The 22,230-nt window shown below is 45.5% G+C and overlaps 1 non-coding gene across 1 annotated transcript; it reads left to right on the forward strand.

The window, feature by feature from the left end:
* Positions 1 to 4,983: 4,983 nt before the first annotated feature.
* Positions 4,984 to 5,074, forward strand: trnar-ucu (transfer RNA arginine (anticodon UCU)). The gene is given in 2 exon segments: positions 4,984 to 5,020; positions 5,039 to 5,074. It is a non-coding gene; the product is annotated as a tRNA-Arg (tRNA).
* The last annotated feature ends 17,156 nt before the right edge of the window (positions 5,075 to 22,230 follow it).

The following is a 22,230-nucleotide window of genomic DNA, read 5'->3' on the forward strand; positions in this document are numbered from 1 at the left end:
ACAAGATTTCATGTCGCGTTTGCAGACGTCTTTCGCGGAGACATGGACGGCCGGTGGGTCTGATACCAGTGGCGAGCTTGCTGTACAATGTGTCTTTGGGGATCCTGCCATCTTCCATGTGGCTCACATGGCCAAGCCATCTCAAGCGCCGCTGACTCAGTAGTGTGTATAAGCTGGGGGTGTTGGCCGCTTCAAGGAATTCTGTGTTGGAGATATAGTCCTGCCACCTGATGCCAAGTATTCTCAGAAGGCAGCGAAGATGGAATGAATTGAGACGTCGCTCTTGGCTGGCATACGTTGTCCAGGCCTCGCTAACCGGTATATAATTCGCTGTTTTCTTTCTGCCTCTTTTTTTAAATAGTGGAGTTACATTAACTACCATCCAATCCATTGGAACTGTTCCAGAGTCGATAGAATTTTGAAAAAAGACCAGAAATGCATCTGCTATTTCAAGGGCCACTTCCTTAAGTACTCTGGGATGTAGATTATCAGGCCCTGGGGATTGATCGGCCTTCAATCCCATCAATTTCCCAAACATTCCCTACTAATACTGATTTCATACAGTTCCTCCTTCTCACTAGACCCTATGTTCCCCAACATTTCTGGGAGATAATTTGTATCCTCCTTTGTGAAGACAGATCCAAAGTATGTATTTAATTGGTCTGCCATTTCTTTGTTCCCCATTATAAATTCCCCCGTTTCTGGCTGTAAGGGGCCCAAATTTGTCTTCACTAATCTTTTTCTCTACATATATCTATAGAAGCTTTTACAGTCAGTTTTTATGTTCTCTGCTAGCTTACTCTCATACTCTATTTCCCCCTTCTTAATCAATCCTTTTGTCCTCCTCTGCTAAATTCCAAACTGCTCACAATCTTCAGGTTTGCTGCTTGTTCTGGCCATTTTATATTTCTCCTCCTTGGATCTAATACTTTCCTTAATTTCTTTTGTAAGCCACAGTTGAGCCACCCTTCCTGGTTTACTTTTGCACAGACAGGAATGAACAATTGTTGTAATTCATCCATGCGCTCTTTAAATGCTAGCCATTGCCTATCCACTGTCAACCCTTTAAGTAACGTTCCCCAAACTATCATAGCCAACTCCCGCCTCATACCTTCATAGTTTCCTTTGTTTAGATTCAGGACCCGAGTCTCGGAATCAACTCTCTCACTCTCCATCTTAATGAAGAATTTTATCATATTATGGGCACACTTCCCCAAGGGACCCCACACAACAAGATTGTTAACTAATCCTTTCTCATTACACAATACCCAGTCCAGGATGGCCTGTTCTCTAGAGGTGTTATACACCTCTATCAATTCTCCACTCAATCTCCTTTGAGAAAGGCAGAATAATCCTAGCTTTTCCAACCTAACCTTGTAACTAAAATCTCCCATCTCTGGATCCATTCTGGTGAATCGCCTCTGGATCCTCTCAAGGACCCTCACATTCTTTCTAAAGTCTGCTGTGCAGAACTGGAAGCAACACTCCAATTGGGGCCTAACCAGAGTTTTATAATGGTTCAGCATAACTTCCCTGCTTTTGTACTCAATGCCTCTATTTATAAAGCCCAAGATCCCATATGCTTTGCTAACCACTCTCGCAATATGTTTTGCCACCTTCAAAGATCGGTGCACATGAACCCCAAGTCCCTCTATTCCAGCACACTCTTTAGAACTGTGCCATGAAGTATATATTGCCTCTCCCTATTCCTTATGACAAAATACATCACCTCACACTTGTCACTATTAAATTCCATCTGCCACCTGTCTGCCCATTCTGCTAGCCTATCACTGTCCTGTTGCAGGCAGTTCATATCATCCTCACTGTTTGTCACTCCTCCAAGTTTGGTGTCATCGGCATATTTTGAGATTCTACTCTGTATTCCAAGATCCAAGTCACTTACCTTTGGCAAAAAAAGCAGTGGTTCAAGCACTGACCCTTGGGGAACACCACTATCGACTATCCTCCGGTCTGACCAAGAACCAATTAATATGACTCGCTGTTTTCAGTCTTTAAAACAATTTACTATCCAAATGGACACTGACCCTCCTAATCCATGAACCCCAATTTTGTTAACCACCCTTTTATGTGGTACTTTATATAATGCTTTCGTAACATCCATATAAACAACATCCACTGCATTCCCTTCATCAGCATTCTCAGATAGTTTATCAACAAATGCAGTTAGATTTGTCAAGCATGAACTCCCATTTATAAATCCATGCCCACTCTCCTGAATTAACTCAAACCTCTCCAAAGGACTTGATTTTGTTCCCTGACCTGTTGATCTCGTGCTGATAGCAAGCTCACCATAGAGCATGTATTTGGCAATGTGACCGTCATCCATTTGGCCCAGTCAACAGAGTCACCGCTGACTCAAGAGGGCAAACATGCTGCGGATCCCTGCACGCTGGTGTACTTCCGCATTCGGCACTCTGTCCTGCCAGGAGATGCCCAGTATCCATCTGAGGCAGTGGAGGTGGAAGTTGTTCAGCCGCTTTTTTTGGCTTGTATAAGTTGTTGATGCTTCTCTACTATAAAGGAGGGTGCTGAGAACACAAGCCTGGTACACGTGGAGCTTTGTATTTTCGGTCAGTTTGCTGTCGGTTCACACTTGTCTTCTCAACTTTGACATGACAGCTGCAGCATTGGCAATCCTGGTGCTGATTTCAGCATCAAGGGCCAGATTGCTGGTGATTGTTGATGGAAGGTATGTGAAGCTGTTGCCAACCTCCAAAGTGAGGTTGTCGATGTTGATGGAAAGTGGAGTCTCTACGTCCTGGCCCGTAACTTTCATCTTCCTGATGCTGATTGTCAGTCCAAATTCTTTGCAGGCCAGGGAGAACCGATTTACAAGCTGCTGTGACTGAACTTCATTATGGGACGTCAGCACAGCATCATCAGCAAATAGCAACTCACAGACTAGGAATTTACCCACTTTGGTCTTGGCGCACAGTCTTGCCAAGTTGAACAGCTTGTCGTCAGCTCTGATGTGCAGGTGAACACCCCCATCTGAGTCATTGAAAGTGTACAATAGCAGCATGGAGAAGAATATGCCAATTATAAAGGATGTGATAACTAGACAGTTCGAAAATGATGACATGATTGGGCAGAGTCAACATAGATTTATGAAAAGGAAAACAGGTTTGAAAAACCTGTTGAGATTTTTGAGGATGTTACCTATAGAACAGATAAAGGAGAACCAGTGGATGTGTGGTATTTGTATTTTCCTTTGGTAAGGTCCCACACAGGAGGTGAGAAAACAAATTTAGAGCACATAGGCTTGGGGATAATATACTGATATGGATTGAGAATTGGTTAACAGACCGAAAACAGAGAGCAGGAATAACGGGTCCTTCTCAGGATGGCAGGCTGTTACTATTGGGGTACTGCAAGGATCAGTGTTGGAGCCAGAGCTGTTAACAACCTATATAAATGATTTGGATGTGGGAATTAAATGTAATATTTCTAAGTTTGCAGATGACACAAAGCTCGGTGAAGTATGAGTTGTGAGGAGGATGCAGAGAGGCTTCCAGGGGACCTGGAGAGGCTAAGTGAATGGGCAAGAACATGGAATATTTTGTGAATAAGTGTGAAGTTATTCACTTTGGTAGAATAAGCAGAAAGACAGAGTATTTCTTAAATGGTGAGAGGTTGGGAAGTGTCGATGTCCAAAGGGACCTGGGTGTCCTTGTTCCTGAGACACTAAAAGCTCTTGTGCAGGTGCAGCAATCAATTAGGAAGGCAAATGGTATGCTGTACCCACACGAGGGGTCATGAGTACAGGAGTAAAGATGTCTTGCTGCAATTGTATAGAGCCTTGGTGAATCCGCACTGGAGTATTGTGTACAGTTTAGTCTCCTCATCTTATGAAGGATACACTTGCCATAGAGGGGGTGAAACAGAGGGTCAACAGACTAATCTTTTTTTTGCATTTATTTCATTTCATCTCAGTTTGTTCAGTTTGCTTACCTACTGTTTTTTTTTTCAGGTTTGTACTTCCTGCTGTTCAATATTCAGTCCATTAACACCTAATCTGGACTAATGCTTTGTCTTTCAACACACCATTAACATATTGTTTACCTTTGCTGCATGACCTTTTGGTCAGCTATGTGGCCTTGTCCAATCTACACCTTCTCCTTTGTTATCTCTTGCCCCACCCCCACCTCACTTGCTTATAACCTGTGACTTTTCTAATATATGTCAGTTCCGAAGATGGGTCACTGACCTGAAACGTTAACTCTGCTTCTCTTTTCACAGATGCTGCCAGACCTGCTGAGTGGTTCCAGCATTTCTTGTTTTTATGTCACCAGACTAATCCCTGGGATGGTGGGATTGTCTTATGAGGAAACTGGGCCTGTATTCCTTAAAGTTTCGAAGAATGAGAGGTGATCTGATTGAAACTGACAAAATTCTTACAGGGTGTGACAGTGTGGATGTAGACAGGATGTTTGCCCTGGTTGGTGAGTCTAAAACTAAAGGACATCCTCTCAGAATAAGGAGTAGGCCATTTAAAACTGAGATGGGTGGAATTTCTTCACTCAGACGGTGGTGAATCATTGGAATACGGTGCCCCAGAGGGCTGTGGCAGCTCAATCATGTTGAAGACAGAAATTGATAGAAATCTTGATACTCATGACATCAAGGGATATGGGGATAGCACGGGAAAGGGGCTTTGAGGTAGGTGATCAGCCATGATCGAATTGAATGACAGAGCAGGCTCGACGTTCTGAATAGCTTACTCCGATGTTCCTCTGTTCCTAAGAGAGTTGGCGCCAGCGCGCAGCCCTGCTTTACCCCACTGCTGATCTTGAAAGCGTCTGATGTTGCTGCATTGTAACTGATGGAACTATGCATGTTCTCGTGGAAAGAAGAGATGATGCCCAAGAGGTCAGGAGGGCAGCGTATGTTCCATTGCAGTTTGAAGAGGCCGTCTCTGCTGACAAGATCAAAGGCCTTAGTGAGGTCAATAAAAATGTGTGAGGCTCTGTGGCGCAATGGATAGCGTGTTGGACTTCTAAATAATGATGAAGACGATATTCAAAGGTTGTGGGTTCAAATCCCACCAGAGTCAGATTTTGGACCAGAAACAGAGGAGCACAACGGAACAACAAATGAAGAAATGCGCCAAAAGCACAGACTCGGAGACAGAGAGAGAGGAGCAGAGCAGGGGGAAAAAATCGAGGAGTGACGGCACAATGGAGAGTGAGAGCAGGGAAACAGAGAGCCGCTGGGGTGAGGATACAGGATTTGGTTCTTTCTTCGGTGCAGTGGAAGGAGCTGTTTGGTGAGGATCTGGTAAGCTGTGACATCACAGGCAAGCAGGTAGTTGATTGGTTTGGAAGAACCGACCTGCTTGATGCGCATCTGGTAAGTGATTAAGATCCATTTTAGTCCTAACGTTTAAAATAGTAAACAAACTAGTGGTAAGTTTAATAAAATATGTAATAAAATGAATAATTGAATAAAATATTTAAGTAGTTAATTGAAACACGTTAAGGATGACAGGACAGGTGATGTGTCACAGCTGCAGCATGTGGGAGTTCCTGGATGCCACTGTGATCCAGGGCAAACACGTCTGCAGTAAGTGTTTGCGGCTCAAAGAGGGAGAAAAAAGGAATGGAGTGGTAGTAAGGGACAGTATAGTAAGGTGGATTGACTCTGTTCTCTGCAGCAAAAGCAAGAGTCCAGACGGCTGTGTTGCTTGCCGGTGCCAGGATTCAGGACATCTGCTCAGGGCTGGAGCGAAACATACAATGGGACGGGGAGGATCCAGTCGTCGTGGTCCATGTCGGTACCAACGACATAGGCAGGACAAGGATAGAGGTTCTGCAAAGTCAGTATGAGGAACTCGGCACCAAATTAAGAAGCAGAACCTCAAAGTTAATCATCTCTGGATTATTACCTGAGCCATGTGCAAATTGGCATAGGACAAATAAGATTAGAGAAAGTAATGTGCGGCTGAAAGACTGGTGTGGTAGTAGTGGGTTCTGGTTCGTGGGGCATTGGCACCAGTACTGGGGAAAGAGGTGGCTGTACCGTTGGGACGGTCTACACCTGAACCGTGCTGGTGCCGGTGTTCTAGCGAGCCACATAACGAGGGAAGTAGAGACGGTTTTAAACTGAATAGTGGGGGCAAGGGATCATTTTTGGGAAGATATGGTGAATCAAGGAGGAGAGACAAGGCAAGAGAGAAAGGTATAAATATGGGAAATGATAAACAGACTGTGACAGGAAGGGACAGAATGTACAAATCTAAGAGTAAATCGACAGATAAGGTTAGAGGTGACAAAAATAATAAAAGGACAAAACTAAATGCTCTGTGTCTGAATGCATGGAGCATTTGAAACAAAACAGATGAACTGGGAGCACAAATAGAATAAATAAGTACGATCTGATAGTCATTACAGAGACATGGCTGCAGGGCGACATAGATTGGGATGTGAATATTGGAGGTGACATGGCGTTTCGGAAGGACAGGAAGCTAGGAAAAGGTGGCGGGGTAGCTCTGTTAATTAATGATGGTATTAGCGTAATAGAGAGGGATGACCTGAGTTCTGGAGATCAGGATGCAGAAGCAGTTTGGGTACAAATGAGAAATCATAAAGGCAAGAAGTCACTTGTGGGAGTGGTGTACAGGCCACCTAACATTAACCACACTGTCGGATGGGATATAAAGGAAGAAATAATGGCAGCTTGTCAGAAAGGTACTGTGATAATTATGGGGGATTTTAATCTACATATAGATTGGAAAATTCAGATGGGCAGAGGTAGCCTAGATGAGGAGTACATAGAATGTTTTGGGGATAATTTCTTGGAACAATACATTCTGGAGCCAACCAGAGAGCAGGCTATACTAGACCTGGCATTGTGCAACGAGATGGGATTAATTAATGACCTCATAGTTAAGGTGCCCCGAGGTAGTAGCGATTATAATATGATTGAATTTTACATTCAGTTTGAGGGAGAGGAGAGTGGGTCCCAGACTAGTATTTTAAATGTAAATAAGGGCAATTATAAGGTCATGAAAGCAGAGCTAGCTAAAGTGAACTGGCAAATTAGGTTAAGGGATAAGTCAATAGAGATGCAGTGGCAGACATTTAAGGGGATATTTCAGAATACACAGAATAGATACATTTCAACGAGAAAGAAAAGTTCCAAAGGTGGGACTCACCATCCATGGTTCACGAAAACAGTTAAAGATACTATCAAACTTAAAGAAAAAGCCGATAATTGTGCAAAGGTGGGAGGCAGGTCAGAAGATTGGACAGAATATAAAAAACAGCAAAGAATGACTAAAAGATTGATAAGGAAGGTAAAATTAGAGTATGAGAGAAAGCTCGCAAGGAATTTCAAGACAACTAGTAAGCGTTTCGATAGATATTTTAAAAAGAAAAGAGTTAACAAAGCGACTGTTGGTCCAATAGAAAGTGTGTCTGGGGAATTAATAATGGATAATTAAGAGATGGCAGATGAATTGAACAGATACTTTGCATCGGTCTTCACTATTGAGTATACAAATAACATCCCAGTATTAGCCGTATATCAGCAAATTGAAGGGATGGAGGAACTCAAGAAAATTACAATCACCAGGGAAGTGGTACTAAACAAATTGTTGGAGCTGCGGGTTGACAAGTCGCCAGGTCCTGAATTGGCTAGTGAGATAGTTGATGCGCTGGTTTTAATATTCCAAAATTCCCTAGATTCGAGAAGGTTCCGTTAGATTGGAAAAGAGTGAATGTAACTCATTTATTCAAAAAGGGAGGGAGACAGAAAGCAGGAAACGACAGGCCAGTTAGCTTAACATTTGTCTTAGGGAAAATGTTTGGAGCTATTACAGAGGATGTTATAGCAGGGCATTTAGAAAAAATTAAGGTAATCAGGCAGAGTCAACATGGTTTTTTGAAAGGGAAATCATGTTTAACCAATTTATTGGAGTTCTTTGAGGGAGTTACATGTGCTGTGGATAAAGGGGAACCAGTGGATGTATTGTATTTCGATTTACAGAAGGATAAGGTGCCATATCAAAGGTTATTGCAGAAAATAAAAGCTCATGGTGTCGGTGGTAACATATTGGCATGGATAGAAGATTGGCTAGCTGACAGGAAACAGAGAGTCAGCATAAATGGGTCATTTTCTGGTTGGCAAGAAGTAACGAGTGGTGTGCCACAGGGATCTGTGCTGGGGCCTCAACTTTTTACAATTTATATAAATGACTTAGATGAAGGGACCGAAGGTATTGTTGCTAAATTTGCTGATCACAAAGATAGGTAGGAAAGTAGGTCGTGAAGAGGACATAAGGGGGCTACAAAGGGATATAGATAAGTTAAGTGATTGGGCAAAGACCTGGCAAATGGAGTATAATGTGGGAAAGTCGGAAATTGTCCACTATGGCAGGAAGAATAAAAAAGCATATTCTCTAAATGGTGAGAGATTGCAGAGCTCTGAGATGCAGAGGGATCTGGGTGTCCGAGGGCATGAATTGCAAAAGGTTAGTATGCAGGTCCAGCACGTAATTAGGAAAGCTAATAGAATGTTATCATTTATCACCATGGGAATTGAATACAATAGTAGGGAGGTTATGCTTCAGCTATACAGGACATTGGTGAGACCTCTTCTGCAGTACTGAGTACTGTACTGGTCTCCTTATTTGCGGAAGGATGTAAATGCCTTGGAGGGAGTACAGAGAAAGTTTACGAGACTAATACATGGAATGGGTGGACTGCCTTACGAGGAAAGATTGGACAAGCTAGGCTTGTCTCCGCCAGAGTTTAGAAGAGAAAGAGGCGACATTGTTTGTTATTTAATTTATTAATTAACAAATTAGCTATCCTCCAGTCTTCCAGTACCTCACCCGTGGCTAACGATGATACAAAAATCTCTGCCAGCGCCCCAGCAATCTCCTCCCTTGCTTCCCATAGCATCCTTGCATACATCTGATCAGGCCCTGGGGATTTATCCACCTTAATGCGCTTCAAAACCTCCAACACCTCCTCCTTTGTAATGTTGATATGCTGCAGGATATCGCTGTTCCCTCCCTTGAACTCACTAGCTTCCATGACCTTCTCCACGGTAAATACAGACGAGAAATATTCATTTAAGACCTCGCCCATTTCGCATGGCTTCACACATAGATTGCCACACTGATCCTTAAGGGGACCTACTCTCTCCCGAGCTACCCTTTTACTGTTAATACACTTATAGAATCTTTTAGGATTCTCCTTTATCTTATCTGCCAGGGAAATCTCATGGCCCCTTTTCGCCCTCCTAATTTCCTTCTTAAGTATACTCCTATATCCCATATACTTCTCGAGGGACTCGCACGATCCCAGCTGCCTGTATCTGACGTATGCCTCCTTCTTTGTCCTAACCAGACCCTCAATATCCCTTGTCAACCAAGGTTCCCTAAACTTGCCAGCCTTGCCCTTCCATCGAACAGGAACATGCTGGCCCTGAACTCTTCCTATCTCACTTTTAAAAGCCTCCCACTTGCCAGACGTCCCTTTACCTGTAAACAGCCTCTCCCATTCAACTTTTGAGAGTTCCTGTCTGATGCCATGGAAATTAGCCTTCCCCCAATTTAGGACTTCAACCTGAGGACCAGTCCTATTCTTTTTCATAACTATCTTGAAGCTAATAGAGTTATGGTCACTGGTCCCAAAGTGCTACCCCACTGCCATATCAACCACCTGCCCATCCTCATTTCCTAAGAGGAGATCGAGTGTAGCCCCTTCTCTAGTCGGGCCATCCACGTACTGCTTCAGAAAACTATCCTGGATTCACTTAACAAATTCTTCCCCATCTGATCCCTTAGCACTAAGGCAGTCCCAGTCAATATTAGGGAAGTTAAAATCACCTACTATTACAACCCTAGAATTCCTATACCTATCTGTGATTTCCCTACAAATATGCTCCTCCACTTCCCCCTGACTATTGGGGGGCCTATAGTATAATCCCATCAAAGGGATCACCCTTTTATTATTTCTAAGTTCTACCAGTATGGCCTCACTTGACATTCACCCCGGGATATCCTCTCTAAGTACTGCCGTGATGTCCTCTCTAATCAATAGTGCAACTCCCCCTCCTCTCTTACCTCCACCTATGTCACGCCGGAAGGATCGGTACCGCGGAACATTGAGCTGCCAGTCCTGCCCATCCCTCAACCACGTTTCCGTAATAGCTACAATACCACAATCCCATGTACCGATCCATGCTCTGAGTTCATCTGCCTTACCTGTAAGGATACTTGCATTAATGTAAATGCAGTTTAGCCCACCAGACCTTCCACGCTCCCTGTCCTGCCCCTGCCTGGCCTGCCTACTGGACTTGCTTGCTTTAACCTCTCCATTTGCCTCAACTATCTCATCGGAGAGACTACTACTTTGGGTCCCACCCCCGCTGCAAGACTAGTTTAAACCCTCCAGTGTATTACTATAAAATCTCCCTACAAGGATATTGGTCCCCTTCCAGTTCAGATGCAACCGGTCCCTCTTGTACAGGTCACCTCTGCACCAGAAGAGATCCCAATGATCCAAGTACCTGAAGCCCTCCCGCCTTCGCCAGTCTTCAGCAACGCATTCATTTTCCTAATCCTCCTATTCCTACCCGCACTAGCACGTGTCACAGGGAGTAATCCTGAGATTACAACCCTAGAGGTCCTGCTCTTTAACCTTCTGCCTAACTCCCTATATTCACTTTGCAGAACCTCATCTCTCTTCCTGCCTATGTCGTTCGTACCAATATGGACCACGATCTCTGGCTGCACACCCTCCCCTTTCAGAATTTCCGGCAGCTGCTCCGAAACATCCTTGACCCTAGTAATAGGGAGGCAACATACCATCCTGGAGTCTCGTTTGCGGCCACAGAAACGCCTATCTGCACCCCTTATGATAGAATCCCCTATCACAATAGCTCTTCCACCACTTTTCCTCCCCTGCTGTGCGGCAGAACCCTTTGTGGTGCCACGGACCGCGCTGTTGCTCTTTTCCCCTGGGAGGTCATCCCCCCAACAGTAACCAAAGTGGTGTATCTGTTTGAGAGGGGGATGGCCACAGGGGACTCCTGCACTACCTGCCTGCTCCAAATATTCCATCTGGTGGTCACCCATCCCTTTTCTGCCTGTGCATCCATTACCTGCGGTGCGACCACCTCACTAAACATGCTATCCATGACGTCCTCAGCTTCGCGGACGCTCCACAGTGAAACCACCCGCAGGTCCAGCTCCATAATGCAAGTAGCCAGTAGCTGCAGCTGGATACACTTCCTGCACACATGGTCGTCATGGAGACTGGGAGGGTTCCTGAATCCCCACATAGCGCAGGAGGAGCATATCACGGGACTGAGTTCTCCTGCCATGACTTACCCTTAGATTAATTAGTTACTCCCTTAATTAAAAAATGCTAATGACACTCGGGGCCTTGTTCTACCTACTACAATCTAAAGTCCTTCATAAGTTACACTGAATAAAAAAAACACTTTAGTAGTACTCATCTTATCAGCAGAGGTTTTTTTTCACCTAAAAAACTTTGCCCTTTTCTTTATGATATTTAAATACACTAACTGCAGTGACTCACCAACCAATCACCTTGCAGCTCTCCTCTGACGTCACAGTTGGCTTCTTTTTTTTCAAAACTCCAGCACACTGGTAGAGCTCCATTCCACTCCTGGAAGGTAAGAGACTGGGCCTCGATCCTCGGATTGGATTTATAGGCTCCGCTCTCGGCGTTCTCCTCATATCGGTCCATATAGGTCTGCTCCGCTCCGCTCCTCTCCGCTCCCGGAAGGTAATTCACCAGCTTTTGCAGAAAAGTAGGTCTTAAGCTGTTGCAGTACCTGTTAGAAAGATAGTCTAAGCTATTCTGAAGTCATCTTCCAATGTCATCTACATGGAAGCAGGATTTTAAAGGATAAGATGTAGTTTTTAAAAGTCACTTCAATCTTGCTCAAGAGCCTTCACAAAGAAGCCAAGTAAATCTTGACAAAAAGTCATATATATTTAGAGATCTTTTAAAAACCCTTCAATCTTGTTAATAAAAAGTCAGATGTAAATTTAAGAACTCTGATCAGGCCATGCTAAAAACTTACAGACAATTAAGAAATAAAATACAACATTTAAAATGTCTGAACTCCCTCTGAAAGTTGACCCCTGCTGCTGCCGGTGTCTTCCTGGAATAGTGGAGCTGTTGTGTCAACAGAAAAGTCCTTCCCGAGCGGCCCAGAGCCTGTTGGTACCGGCTTTAATCCAACCCAGGTAAAAATCAGGGTACATTGTGGGCAATGAGCCCAAATTGCTGAACTACAGGTCCCTGTCACTTTAAAGAGTGGGCTGGTGTGATTATGATCAGAGGCTCCTTCTAAGCACATTTCTCACCACCACAACTTCCAGATGCTGGTGTTAGTGTGTGCATGTACCAGCAGTTGCAGTGCTGTTCAGACCCTCAACAGCAGTGAAAGTCTCAGAGTTCACCGCTATTGGGGCTGTAAAATCCAGGCCAATATCTCACAGTCCTGTTAGATTTGCTCTCCCTCTGTACAAAATCAAACTCCACACATTGTCTTTCACTCACTCCTGTTTCCAGCCCTGATGGTGCAGAAATCCCCTCTCAAAGGTACACAATCCAGTTGATTTCTGATCAAATACCTCCTTCCTGATTCAATAGAGGAAACAGAGACATGAACAGGAGTCAGGTGCAAGAAAGTTTCACCAACAGAGCAAAGAAAGGCACCAACAAAAGTTACACCTACTTTCCAAATCATTTCACTGGAATATTCTTTCACTTGTTTTGTCGGATGACTGCAATAAATCTGAAAATGAGCACCATGAGGTTTGTGTTCACTAGTCACTTGTTCTCCTGTGTTTGTCTGTCAGGTTTGTAATTCAGTTTGTATTGGATATTGAAGAGAATCTCTTTTCAAGATGATTGCACATCGTACTGTGTTTAAAGCAACCAACTTGGAAAATGGCAGAAAATGAATGTTTCAATCCCTGTGTGACCAGATTCTTCCAATGCTTTTCAACAGCTAGATTGATGATGCTTGTAATCTGTATCCTGTGGAGAATGGGAGAGGAGAATAAAAACATGGTGCGTGAACAGGACAGACTGTGTAAAATGGGAGCACAGAAATACTGCCACCTCATTGAAAGTTAATGAGATTTATTCCAAGTCAGACACCTGTCCACAATGAACAAGTGAATACATTAATGGTCCACTTTCAATCTAAATGGGACTGAGGTTCCAACAGAGAAGTTTTCTGGAAAATACCTGCTGCAGTTTTAAAATTGATGAACTGGAACATCTTATACTAACTTTCAAATAACTGTAGTGATTGTATAGTTCTCATAGTGGAGAGAAGGAGTTGTTTATAAATATAAGCAGAAAGACACATTTGTGGATTGGTGAATGAGCTTTATCTTTCTGAAATGTATTTGTCCATTGGTTGCAGGTCACTGGAAATTCTTTTTTACATTTCAATTGTAGCAGCAACAGTTAGCAGCAAAATGTCTGATTAATCAGAGTAGTGGGTCTGGGAAACACTTAAACAGCCGAGACCCTGGAAAACAGAACTCCAAGTAATAGTTTAAATAAGGCACTGAACTGACAGAGCGGTGAAGGCCTGCTCAGGTCAGGAAAAAAAACCCGACCCGAACCTGACAGAACCACATTGGACTCGAGCCCGACCCGGCCCGAGTATCTCCATTTATTCCCACGCCCAAACCGACCCGAGCCTTACCCGACCACCGGAATGTTCACTTTACCTACCTCCCGATTCCGAATCTACAGGAAGCTGCAGCATGAGCGCAATGACATCATTGAGATGCTCACTTGCTCACTGAGCAGACTCAGAGTTTCCCTCCTTGATGTCCCGGACTCCCAGCTCAGGTTGGCTTTTCAACTTTTGACACTTACTAAACTCAACTTCCCAGCCGAGCAAAATGTAATACTTCCTGTGTGTTTCCGACCCGGACACAGCCCGAACTGGACCCAGCCCGACCCGAACCTGGCCCGACCTGACCTGAGCCCGAAAGCCAGACCCGGAAGAGCGACCCGACATGACCCGGACCCGACACAGGTCGCGGGTCTCGTCGGGTTCAGGTCGGGTAGCAGGCATTCACAGAGTGGAGGTCAGATGAGGATTGAATTAATTTCAATCACTGAATCTAAACAAGAAGTAAATCTGTCAGGAATGAAACACTTTATTTTATTTGTGAGCTAGTGGCATAATGGTAGCGCGTCTGACTGCAGATCAGAAGATTGTGTGTTCAGATCACGTCAGGCTCAGTTATGTTTTACAGCAGCTCAAGTTCCTGGATTTTATATCAGAAGAGAGTTCGATCGATTGGAATGTTCAGTGAATGGTTGAATTTCAAGATAAACTTCAATAGATTAAAGTCCTGATTTCTGGTTCCATTTCCATGCTCAGTTCTTATTTCACACTGTTTTATATCAGAACAATGTTTCAGGGATGTGATGTGTCCATTGTTTGTACAATCGCTCTGTCACCCAGCGTGAGAAATAAAACACAAACCGCCCAGCGTGCGGCTCAAACCCATACCTGGCTCTGTCTATAGGCCGCTTAGTTCAGTTGGTTAGGACGCAGTGTTGATAACAACAAGGCTGTGGATTTGATCCCCATGTGCGCTGTCACATGGTCAGTCATTAATTTGACACATTTTTGTAACACTTAAAATCCAACTTTTAGATGCAAACAAGTTTACATAAAATGTCAGAGGGAATTTATTTTGAATAACATCCATTGCATCTTTGTCACTGGTCTGGAGTAACACAGAATTCTTTCCAGTTATCTTCCATTTGCTGATAAACATTGAACTCGTGGCCTGTTCTCGTTAATGGTCACGAGCAGCAAAAACAGACAGAGCAAGTCTGACCGCCCAGAGATGTGGAAAAGGCTTCAGTTTGGGACAAATGCAGCAAATCAAATGTTCACCCGACCCCGAAAGATTCAAAAACTGGGGAAAAGGACACAAGGAGATAGAGAATAAGCTAAAGCAGACAATGTAAATATTTCCCATCCTTGATATCTCTCTATTCCAATCCAACCTTCAGAGTTGGGGAAATAATTTCAGTGTAAATTGTGCAGCTCAAGAGTCAAAACCAAAGGGCGATGCAGAATAAAGGAGAACTGCCAAAACCCCAGATTGAACCAGGGATCTTCAGTCTAACACTCTCCCAGCTGAGCTATTGCAGTCTCACAGCCTTGGGATGATAAGTGGCAAGTAACATTCGCACCACACAAGTGCCAGGCAATGACCATCTGCAACAAGAGAGAATCTAACTATCTCCCCTTGACATTCAATAGCATTACAATCACTGAATCCCCCACTATCAACATCATGGAGGTTACCATGGGTAGCCATACAAATAACGTGACTACAAGAGCAGGTCAGAGGCTTGGAATCCTGAGGCGAGTAATTACAGTGCAGCTGTTGGCTCCACCCCAGGGGCTGAATTTGTTCTGTAAACCATGAAGCAGCTTCCTCTCAAATCCCAGATTTATCAATAAATCATCTTACAAAAGCCCCAAAGTGTGATATATTCCTCTCACTCAACCATGACTCCTGACTCCCCAAAGCCTGTCCACCATCCACAAGGCACAAGTCAAGAGTGTGATGGAATACTCTCCACTTGCCTGGATGGGTGCAATTCCAACTCAAGAATCTCAACACCGTCCATGACAAAAGCAGCCCACATGATTGGCACCCCATCTACAAACATTCACTCCCTCCACCATCGGCACACAGTGGCAGCAGTGTGTACCGTCTACAAGATGCACTGCAGCAATGCACCACGACTCCTTAGACAGCACCTTCCAAACCCAGCGACCTTTACCACCGAGAAGGGCAAGGGCAGCAAATGCAGGGGATACCACCATCTGCAAGTTCCCCTCAAAGCCACACACCATCCTGACTTGGAACTATATCGCCGTTCCTTCACTGTCGCTGGGTCAAAATCCTGGAACTCCCTTCCTCACAGCACTGTGGGTGTACCTACCCCACATGGACTGCAGCGGTTCAAGAAGGCAGTTCACCACCACCTTCTCATGGGTAACTAGGGATGGGCAATAAATGCTGGCCTAGCCAGCGATGCCCACATCGCATGAATGAATGAATAAAAAAGTGAAGTATCCCTTGTGTCATTGTTTTGGTAGAAAATATAACCCTGGTGGAATTGCCCCTCCCAATCACACCTCACTTCATAGAACATTGAAAATGGAGAAAATTTATGGCACAGAATGAGACCATTTAGCAATCGTGTCTGTGCCAGCTGAAAAAGAGTGATCCAGCCCAATCCCACTTTCCAGGTCTTGGGGAAGGGATCTGAACAGATCTCAGATCTCACATTATGTGAATGTTCTGTTGAAGTGTTGGTGAGCTGATATACCAGGGGAGATTCACACTGTTAGACACAGTGTGAAATACATTCGAGTATTTATAAAACATTACAACATGTGAGTAATATTCCCCATTGATTTCTCAGCTCTGATGGATTGTGAAGTGGGAGACAGCCAGAAGTCCCAGTGAACCACACTGACCCTGAGCTGAGAATGAAATGAGATAAAGTTCAGTCTTCAGCAGTGAGATCCTGCAGAGAGGTAAGAGTCCTGAATCAAGGAGAGACTTTCTCATACTGCTGTTGAATCTCATTTCAAACACTCCTTGAACTCCCTGCCGAGGAATTCAGAGCTGGATAACGGCTGTAAAATCAGCCGAAAAGGGAAATAGAAAACACCCAACGTGGGCTCAAACTCAAAAACTTGAGATTCAGGGTTTCATGCTTTCATCGACTGAGCTCACTCGGCCTGAGACAGTGTCCCCGGCCTGTCTGTTATTGGACGGTGCAGCTGTTGGCTCCACCCCAGGGGCTGAATTTGTTCTGTAAACCATGAACCAGCTTCCTTTCAAATCCCAGGTTTATCAGTAAATCCTCTTACAAAATCCCCAAAGTGTGATATATTCCTCTCATTCATCCAGAATAAAAGTTACATCTTTTGCTCTTTTCACCTTTCAAACATTGACTTCTATTTTACTCAGCATTTATTTCTCTCTCCTTTTTATGTTGTGCATTTCCTAATAAACATTTCATTTCAATTATTTATGAGGGATGAAATGAACAGAAAAGATTTTCTGCAATGGTACCAGGGGTGTGGGACAGAGTGAGTGGTTCGGATCTGGAATACACTGCCTGAGACTGTGCTGGAGGCAGATTCAATCGTGGCTTTCAAAAGGGAATTGGATAAACACCTGAATAGAGAAAATTTGCAGGGCTACAATGAAAGGGCAGAGGAGTGGAATTCGCTGATCTGCTCTTGCAAAGAGCTGTCATGGACATGATGGACTGAATGGTCTCCTTCTGTACTGTAACCATTTGATTCCTTGATTCTAACTCTGTCAAAGTTGTTCTGAACTTGCTCTGCTCCAAGGAGAACAACCCCAGCTTTTCCAGTCTCTGCACATAACTGAAGTTATGAGGAACCATGGGGAACCCACTGTAAACCTTCCTTCAGACAGAAATACAACTGTTCACCACCACACTGTGACCCAGCTGTTCACATGATTTGGATGTGGGGACCAAATGTAGTATTTCAAAGTTTGCAGATGACACAAAGCTAGGTGGGAATGTGTGTTGTGAGGAAAATGCAAAGCGGCTTCAAGGGAATTTGGACTGACTTAGTGAGTGGACAAGAAAGTGGCACATGAAATATAATGTGTAAAAATGTGAGGTTATCCACTTTGGCAGGAGAAACAGATGTGCAGATTATTTGTTAAATGGTAAGAGTGTGAATGTACAAAGGGGCCTGGGTGTCCTTGTCAATAAGTGACTGAAAGCTAACATGCCGGTGCAGCAAGCAATTCAGAAGACGAATGATATGTTAGCCTCTATCACAAGAGGATTTGAGTAGAGGAGTAGTGAAGTCTTGCTTCAATTGTATATAACCTTGGTTGGACTGCACTTTGGAATACTGTGTGAAGTTTTGTTCGCCTTACATTAGGAAGGATATCATTGCCATCGAGGGAGTGCAACGAAGGTTCACCAGACTTGTTCCCGGGATGGCGGGACTGTCAAATGAAGAGAGATTGGGGAAACTGGGCCTGTATTCTCTAGAGTTTTGAAGAATGAGAGGTGATCTCATTGAAACTTACAAAATATTTAAAGGGATAGACAGGTAGATGAAGCTAAGATGTTTCCCCCGGTTGAGGAGTCTAGAACCAGGGGACACAATTTCAACGTAAGGGGAAAGCCACTTAGGACAGCGATGAGGAGAAATTTCTTTACTCAGTGGGTTGTGAATCTTTGGAATTCTCTACCTCAGAGGGCTGTGGAAGTTCAGTCATTGAGTATGTTTAAAGCAGAGATTGACAGATTTCTAAATACAAATGACATAGGGGAGATGGAGATAGTGTGGGAAAAAGGCATTGAAGTGGACGATCAGTCATCATCATATTGAATGGCAGGGTGGGCTCGATGGGCTGAATGGCCTACTCCTGCTCCTATGTTCCTATCAGTCTGCAAACGTCATATGCATGCTGTCATTGTCCCTTTTATTCAATGGGCTTCAGTTTTACTGGCAGTCTAGTATGTGTCATCTTCAAGAAGGTTTTCAATAAGTTAAATAAGGAGAAATTGTTTCCAGTGGCAAAAGGGTCAGTAACCAGAGGATGTATTTATCAGGTGATTGAGAAAGGACCAGAGGCGAAATGAGGAATGATTTTTTATACAGTGATGTGTTGTGATCTGGAATGCACTGTCTGATCAGGACTTGAAAGCAGATTCAGTAGTAACTTTGAAAAGCGATAGGGATAAATACTGGAAGGAAAAATGTACAGATTACAGGAGACAGCACTGACACAATGGACCAAATGGTCTCCTTCTTTGGGTATCATTCTATGGTTTTATGAACATAATGTTGATACAATTCGCTGAGTTGGAAGGGAAGTGAACCCAGATTCCGGGTATTCTAAACACCAGACCCAAACCAAATGAACAAGCCTGTTGTTTAATCTCTGTTTTTCACACCAGCTTCTCCTCGCTCTTTCTGTGTTTCCTGCCTGGTCTGTTCCTCTGACCTTCATTCCTGACACTCTATTGAGAATGGCCAACTCACTGCGCCTCTCACGCACACCGTCACTCCACCCCTTCACCCACTTCCAAACCTCTCTGTTCAACAGTACCTCACATCTGCTCCTCTGCTCCATTAATATAACAGGAAAACATTTTCAAACAGACATCTCCAGACAGTGAACGTTCCAGTAAGACAAGGTAAAGAGCAGATTCATTCACTTTAAACACAGAGAGAGCAGCTCTCCCTGTTCAGTCTAAGGAGCAGATCTGGTTTCACTCCCATTAGTCTTAGAGGCATGCGCCAGAATTTTAAGGGACCGTTGGAGACGGGAATGGAGGCCGGGGAGGGGGAGGGGGGTGTGTAAAATAGGGATGGAAGACGTTGGACCGGATTTTTCTGTCGGCGGCTGACATGGAGGGCAGACTTCGCACATCCACATGGCAAGAAGGCATTTAAAGTATTTATGAGTCCAATTGTCAGCAATTTTATTCACTGGATCCAATTGAACTAATAGCACACGGGAACCACGGGGCTTCAGAGCCTCGCCTGGTTAAAGGAGGTGACTGGGAGGTGGGAGCTGAGTGTTGTCTTCACTGGGAAGCTATCGGGTGAGGCAGCAAAACTTGGCAGCAAGGGTGGAGGGGGAAAGGGCATCGGGAAACACTGTCAGGAGAGGGGGCCAATGTGCCAGCTCTGCAGAGGGAACAACACCAGGGTGCCATTGGGGCAGTGCCACTTCATTGAGGGTGACAAGTGAGGTAAATGTGGCTGGGTGTTGTTTACTGTGAAGGCCTTGCACTCAGGGAGGGGCAACCTGTCATGGGCCTCATTCGAGGCTCTCATTGGATTCGAGGCTCACATTGAGGAGGAGGAGGAGGAGTAGAGAGGAAGGGAGGGAGGCGCAGGCACCAGCAGGGGCACCACAGCAGCTTGGGGGCCCACAGGAAGGCCAGCCTCGAACAGGAGGCTGGAGAAGGAGGCAGAGGAACACGTCAGCCGAGGTTCAACTACCTGCAGATGTCCGAGTGACAGTGTCTCCGCAGACTGCACCTCTCCACGGAGGTCGTCACTGATCTCTCTCCCATGATGCAGCTGTGCCCCATGCGACTTGGTGGGCACCTGATGCCAGTGTCACTGAAGGTCACCGTGCCACTGAACTTCTTCACCACCAGATCATTGCGGGGATCCACTGGAGATATGTGTGGAATCTCACAGTCTGTAGTGAATCAGTGCATCAAGGAGGTCACCAATGTCCTGTTCAGGAGGGCCGGTGACTATGTGCACATTGATCCAAACAGTCAAGCTGAGAGAGCTATAGGATTCGGGGCCATCGCTGGATTCCACCAGGTGTAGGGTGTCATTGACTGCACCCATGTGACCATCAAGGCTCCTGCAGACCAGCCAGCAGCCTTCAACAGGAAGGGCTTCCACTTGCTCAGTGTGCAATTGGTCTGCGACCACTGCAAATGGATCCCACAGGTGTGTGCACAAATCCCGGGAAGCAGCCACAACGCCTGCATACCAAGGCACTCCCAGGTGCCAGAACCTTTTCGCGGCCCCATCCGCTTTCAGAGATGGACCCTTGGAGACAAGGGCTACCCACTGAGGACATGACTACTGACGTCCGTGAGGAACCCACGCACGGATGCAGAGGAGAGGTACAACACCTGCTGCGGGTCAACCCGAGCGACCGTCAAGGAGGCCATTGGTCTCCTTAAGATGAGATTCAGGTGCCTAGATCGATCCAGTGGAGCCCTTCAGTATGTCCCGGCGAGGGTCTCGCATATCGTGGTGGTTTGCTGTGCACAGCACAATCTGGCATTACAGAAGGGTGAGGTGTTGACTAGTGAGGATATCGTGGAGTGTGATGTCTCCTCTGATGATGAGGATGTGGAGGAGGATGCTGCCCAAGCAGTGCCAGATGAAGAACCTCAGGCACAGTAGGAAAGGGGCCATGAGATACACACAAGGGAGACATGAGACACCCTTATACATTCAAGTTTCCTTTGAGCCTTACCACCTTCTGGAACCACAGCAATAAAGTCTTAGCTTTAAGCAGCCCTGTTGTCACCTCCTTCCTTCTGTTCTGCAGCGTCCAGGTACACATCGCACAGTGACAAGGCCGCAGCTTTGTAAACTCAGGGCTTGGTCCCTCACTTCCAGCCACTTGGGAGGAAGGGTTTAAATGAAGTCCCAAAGGGTATCAACAATAAGAAGGAGACATAGTGAGAGAACATCATTTCTTTATTCCGTGTGACACCAAACACAACCCTATCCATCTGGAATGTACATTCACCCGTGAACCCCTCAGTGAATCTAGGTGCTCTTCTTAAATCTTTTCCGGGTGCTCCTACGTGGTGCTCCCCCTGCTCTGTCAGCTGAGATGGAGACAGGCTGCTGACCTTGCTGCCCCATGGCTTGGGATGACATTGGTGGCCGTCCTCTTGCTGCCTGAGGCCTGGAGGGCCCCGGCACACTGAGGGCCTCCTGCACAGGTACAGGGACCCCCCACTGTCATCGAGGATGATGGAGGCAGGCACTTGCATCACTTGTGTCACTGGCAGAGGGGCTTTGGAGCTACTGTCCACACCAGGAGCACCCTGAGAGGAGACCCCAGATGTAGCAGCCAGCTGCTCCTCCCCCTTATAAGACACACTTGTACCTCGCTGCTGACCTGAGAGGGATGTGGCCCTGGTGAAGAGTTCAGGTGCCTCGTCCCCCCTCTCACCTTGTCACCGCTCGATGGATCTCATGGACAAAGCGATGGAGTGCAAGTCTGCGCGCATCTCCGGCAGCCACTGATTGGTCGGCTGGATCTGGCTCTCCATCAGAGTCACCAATCTCTCAAGGAAGGAAGCCAGACACCCCCCCCATCAGAGACAGTGCAGCATGCAAGGCCTGGATGGACTCCTCCATCATCCGAACTTGGGTACACATAACCTCTGGCAACTCTGCCAGATGTTGCCTGACCTCTTGCTGCAGCTGCAGTATTTCCCGTGTTGCTGGTGACACCAGAGGCACGTCATCAGCCTGGGACTCAGCATGGGCCTGGCCTCCCACAGACTTCCAACTGCCAGTGGCCTCGGCTGTCACAGCCTCCGTCAGCTGCCCGGGCCTGTCTGTGACGTGCTCACCAGCTTGTGTGCCCAA

This window comes from Heterodontus francisci, unplaced genomic scaffold (assembly GCF_036365525.1).
Source record: "Heterodontus francisci isolate sHetFra1 unplaced genomic scaffold, sHetFra1.hap1 HAP1_SCAFFOLD_51_1, whole genome shotgun sequence".
NCBI classification, from domain to species: domain Eukaryota; kingdom Metazoa; phylum Chordata; class Chondrichthyes; order Heterodontiformes; family Heterodontidae; genus Heterodontus; species Heterodontus francisci.